The sequence below is a fragment of the Culex pipiens genome, chromosome 1, assembly GCF_016801865.2.
Source record: "Culex pipiens pallens isolate TS chromosome 1, TS_CPP_V2, whole genome shotgun sequence".
In the NCBI taxonomy this organism is placed as follows: Eukaryota; Metazoa; Arthropoda; class Insecta; order Diptera; family Culicidae; genus Culex; species Culex pipiens.
The window spans coordinates 80441701-80447283 of NC_068937.1; the positions used below are offsets into that span (position 1 = coordinate 80441701).

Below are 5583 nucleotides of genomic sequence, written 5' to 3' on the forward strand. Positions count from 1 at the left end.
ACGATCCGGAAAACCACTCAATTGTCACCTTTGTATTGTTTTTCCTCCTCGGCGACTTCGATGCTTCGATCCCGCTGGACGGAAGGATGGAACTTTTTTTTCTAGCTGCTCACGGATGTAAACAAACGCAGCCAATACTTGCTGTGAGGATGGAAGGCAGTTCTTTTACACTCACTTTTGAAAACAAAACACGAACGCGAAAATAGTGAAGATGCTTATAAACAACCGCGAACCGTGACGACCACGACGAAACGCACCAAAACAAGAGGAGTTTTGACTTGTCAACTTTCAGCGCAGACCTCTTTTGACTGTCGCTGCGCGCGACGGGCGAAAACAGAAATATAAACACAAGAGAGAGAGAGCGCGCGCTTTGTGGAATAGCCTTTCACCACATACAAGTTTTTGGTGTAAAATACAAAGCAAAATTCTAAATTCCGCATTTTTAACCTTCGGGAAGTCGCGTGTTTTCGCCTTTCTTACAAGTGCCCTTACAAACTGTGTACAAAGTACACGTACGCGACCTCCGGTGGGTTAATTCAGTACCATTTTTAAAAGTTACTTAGATATAACAAAATCACATCGTTTCAATGTTCTAGCCGGTTACGTTGCCACCAAACAGCAAGAACAAATTGCGACAAATTTCAAACCGTGAGTTTATCAAAAACGGGACATCATAAAAAATCGACTCACTCTCTCTTTGGGCAGGTCCAGCTTGACGTGACCCCGCGTAAATGCTGCACCATGTCCTGCCGCGTCAGCGCGTCTTACAGTTCCATCACTCGGCACTGGAACTGCTCATTCTGCTGCATTCCACTTTCGGTTCCCTTGATCCCAAAAAGGTAAGCCGAGGTGAAGAAATCAATCGCTTCATACACATCCGTTTGAGACTTGGACATCACCATGTCCTGCAGCATAGACGATTTCCGCGAAACGGATCGAATCCTTCAGGAAGTTGACCTCGTTTTCCTTTTCTGGAACTCCTCGTTCAGGTTCGGGCCGTGCTGGGTCTTGACGTAATACGCTTTCGAGAACATCATGTAGTACACCCACTGCTGTTGGGTTTTCTTGAGCGCCGGGTCCTGCTCGAACATCTTGTTGCGAATTTCCTGCAGCTGACCGTCTTCCGTCCCGTTCTTCATTGCGAAGTTTCGCCAGGGAGAGCTTAGCGGAGAACGGATTATGCTCGAGGATCAACGTGATCGAGTTCTTGCGCACCAGCAGTGACTTGTCCTCGAGCCGTTCGACAGAACCTTTCAGCACCTGGTGCTGCCAGCTGCTAAGTGGAACCGCGTTCTGGCCCTGAATGTAGTGCCTAATCTGAAGCACCTTCGAGCGGACATGGGCCGAAACGTCCATCGTGTGGTTGAACAAATCATGCAGGAAGTCATCGCGTGTTTCCTTCAGCTCATCGGCCAGTTCCTCCTAGGTCAGCTCGGTCACGATGGCTTCGCCCATGATATGCAGGACACAGTTGCGCATCACGTAAGATTCCAGGTTCCTCAGTTCGTCGCTCATCGTGGACAAATGTGGAATGATAAGCTTCGGAGCGAGCATTCCCAGCTCCAGCAACTGGCTCATGTGCTTTGCAGTTTGGCTGTAGGTCGTGTCCACGTTGCACTATGGGGTTTCAGGCGGCCATAAATCGAAAAACCGACATACTCTAATTATTTTTTTGGTATTTTTTTTCGAAAATAAACATTCTAACTAAGAAAAATTCGGAGTTTGAAAGTTGTAGGTTCAAAATTCACTGAATTGCAGACCTTCAAAGGCGAAAATGGTAAGAAAAAACATGTTTTTTGACAAAAAAAATGATTATTTTTCATAGTTGTACTGTGCAGCTGTTTATGTATTTTTTCCTGCATCATTATGTATATTCAGAAAGGTAATTGATTCAACTTTTCAATAAAATTCTACAAAACACACTTTTACAGGCTAAAAAAAATAATAAAAATCAAAAAAGATGGATTTTTATTCAAAATTTAGTTTTTTTCAACTTTGTTAATGGAGTACTTTTTTTGTGTGCATTTGTGCGATCTGAAAATTTTTCAGCTTAAAATTTGAACCATGTCCTAACTTGTCTCCAAATTTCAAAGTGCACTTATGTGCACTTTTTGAGTTATGCCATTTTGAACATTTTGATTCATGCAAGAAAATGAATGATTTCGCGTATATGCTTGGTTAAAATCACATTATTTACCTGCGGAGGCAGAAATGACGTACCTGCTATGTATGTTTTGGAATTGATTTGATATTCATGACTTTGTTGGTGCTTAGGTACGTTTAATAAAATTAGAAATTCCTATTCTAAGTTTTTTTCAGAAACGATTCGTCGAACTATTCTGAAAACGTGAGAACTGCTTTCGAGTATATTTGTAAGAATTACAACATTGCAGAACCATCACATGATCAACTCAGGGAAAAACCACAGAGGAAAAACTACGCATGTTGTTCTGTAGCTTCAAAACGAGGTATACAGAAGCCCATAGAAGAAGTTCATATTTTAAGTAATCTAACGACAATCGGTTACATAGTGATTTTGATTTAGAAGAATTTAACGTGGAAAACGTGAATTTTGCAAGTGGATCAACAAAAAACGTGGACGAGAATCCATACAATGTTCCATAAAATAAACCGTCTAAAATTCTAAAACACCGCAAAAATCCAATTTTCATTGGAGGGGAGGGGAGGGGGGGGGTCTTCAAAGAGAGGTGGATTTTAACTCAAGAAGAAGGGATGGGAGATTTAACGGAAATCAGAAACTTTAACATAGCATAAACCGCCATTCCGGGCATCAAATAGACAGAGCAAGAATATTAAAATTCACCACTTTAATGCATGTGGCCTCAAATATATGAAAAAATCGAAAATGTAACTTTTTTTTTGGAAAAATATCAAAATTCATTTGTTTTCATTATACTAAGTACAAACAACACAAAAAAGTCACAAAAAATCAAAAAAATATTTTTGGCCGCTCGCTTATATGGAAATACCCCATAGTGCGTTGACCCGCTCGATCAATTCCTTGTTCAACACCAGGTAGATCGAAGCGATGCAAAATCTTCGTACAGCAGCATCACGCCGTCAGCGATCAGCACAATGGACGCTTCGCAGTGCTCCAGGATTCGCACTTGATTACGCTGAAAACGAAAGATTGTGATCATCTCAAAATAATTAAACGAAACATGTTCCAACTTACGGCCGTTGAAACAGATTGTACAGCACCTCAGCCTGCTCGTTGTCCTTCAGCACCGGCACCCATTCCGCCTGCGGCACCCCCTTTTGCCATCGCTGTCCTGCCGACAGTCCAATTCCGGTCTACGCGAGACACTCCGACCAAAATACGGACAATCTTGCCAAGTCAACCTTGACCCTAAGTGAGGGGAGAGAAAATTTTCGCACAAAACAATCACAAAAATGTGCACTTTGGCAAGTACCCAAAAGGGATCTTCACTCGTCGCAAATTCCGCGCGGATCCACGGTCGGAACGGAACGCAAAGGTCCCACCGGAACAAGGATACGGAGCGCACAAGGTTTTTTTCCTCCTCCACGAACTGTGCTGAATGTTTGGTTGTTCGCGAACTTTGTGTTTTGACAGACGTTCAAAAGGGGGTTTGGCCATTTATGTCGATCATGTCGATTGATTAATTAAGTCGATCTATATTATGCAATGTTGGATACAAGTGGAATGCATTAAAACTTGGATGCAACCAACGACATTGAAACGCATGAAACTTTTTTTTGAAAATGCAGTGCAAATAGTTGGGAATCGGTTTAGTTAGAAATATTGCAAACTTTGCAGAGTTTTTTTTAAAAGGACGAATAAACTATTGTCTTTCATATGTTTATAGGACCTAATAAAAAAAACTCTAGAATTTCAAACTAGGGTGTGTGTCTTATATAGTTTTTTTTTGCACTTTGTGCAATAATTAAACTAAAAGGCCATCTAATTGAATGTTGATGTCACCAACAAATTTTTGCCCGAGTTGGATGCTATGAAACTATGTGTTACAACTAAAATTATGTTTATACTTCATGTAGATTAAATAAAAAATATAAATATTTCTTATTTTGTAGAAACAATATATTAATTTCTAATTTTGTAAAAACAGCTTCTTTAAAAGAATTTTGATTAAAATTTAAAAAAATATATATAAATAGAGTTTATCTGAAAAGGTCCTACGTACACAAACAACGTGTTACACTAAAATTTTACATGTTTACATTTTACCCCAAAAACATAAGATCTGTCAAATAATTAATTCATAATCAGGAATATGATCAAAGTCTTGCAGCATTTAAAATTTAAATTAACAATTTTCCAAATACTGACTATTTGTGAAAACATAACTCCATATTTTCGAACCAATCAATTTGACAAATCGTCAACATTTCCCAAAAAGTAATTTAATGTTTCTTTATGGTCACTAAATCATCCTCGTTCATCCGGGATACTTTGTCGGAGAAGCAGTCGATTGGGCGGTCTCTATCACTCAAGTATCGGACTAACATTCCCATCCACTTCCCCGTGACTCTACCACTGGTCGTGGCCGGCGCCGGTATTGATCAGCATGATAGGGGCCTTTGAGAAGTTGCGAAGCGAGGAAAGATAGCGCCCACTCATCTTCCACGGCTCGTGGATGTAACTTCTGGAGGTCCTGGTCAATAACGGAGTAGCAACTGCGGGTGGGCACCTATGCTTATGCTATGCTTATGCTTATGCTTTATTTTTTATGTATTGCAAGTCTAGCAAAACTTTGTAATTGCGCCAATGGCGAAGTGTAAACAAAGAGTGTGTCCTGCTCACGCTAGAGTTTGCGCTAGAGGCTGTTTACATCTGGCATCAAAAAGAGAACTCTTTGTTTACAAATCCACAACGGACCTTTTGCAGTATTTTGCTAGATTTGAATTGTTTTTCTTGAATTATACGTTAATAATGAGAAATGATTAAACCCAAAATTGTGCGTTACATAATGAAAACATGCTTCTATTCATCACGGACTTTTTCAAATAATATTAAATAAATAATTGTTATTATTCAAATTTTGAATACTAGTCAAATAACGTAATTTGGAGACGATCTCTTTGTGGAATCCCGTTACCCAAAGTTCCCACCCCATCTCCAACGACCGTCGAAGTGTTGGATGTAAACAAACCCTACACTCTAAAGTGAACATTTATAGATAAACAAGGTGCATTCCAATTTTCACCCAATTTATTTCAAAACTACTCAAAACTTAGCTCGGATATCGAATGGAAAAATTGTTCAATTGTTTTTTGAGTGGATTTTCACGATTTTCACTTGTATTTATGTCACGGCAGCAACGTCATGGTAAGTTCTGATTGATGAATTTCTTGGGATAAAGTAGACAAAAATTGAACCTTCCGGATTGAATCCAGCAGATGCAAAACTAGTTCTCCACTTCTGTCATTTTTAATCATTCTTGTTGTCGGGGATTTTAACTACCTGGATGAAGTGAAATTATGTTCAAAAAGCTGCTAAAATAATTATTTTCCAGCCAAGGATGTAGCTACGTTGTTTTTAATTTGCTGGAACGGTCCAGTTGATTCGTTTGTTTGCTTTTT

The 5583-nt window shown here is 39.5% G+C and overlaps 1 pseudogene; it reads right to left on the reverse strand.

The window, feature by feature from the left end:
* Nucleotides 1–330: 330 nt before the first annotated feature.
* Nucleotides 331–4159, reverse strand: LOC120427802 (uncharacterized; annotated as a pseudogene).
* Nucleotides 4160–5583: the final 1424 nt, after the last annotated feature.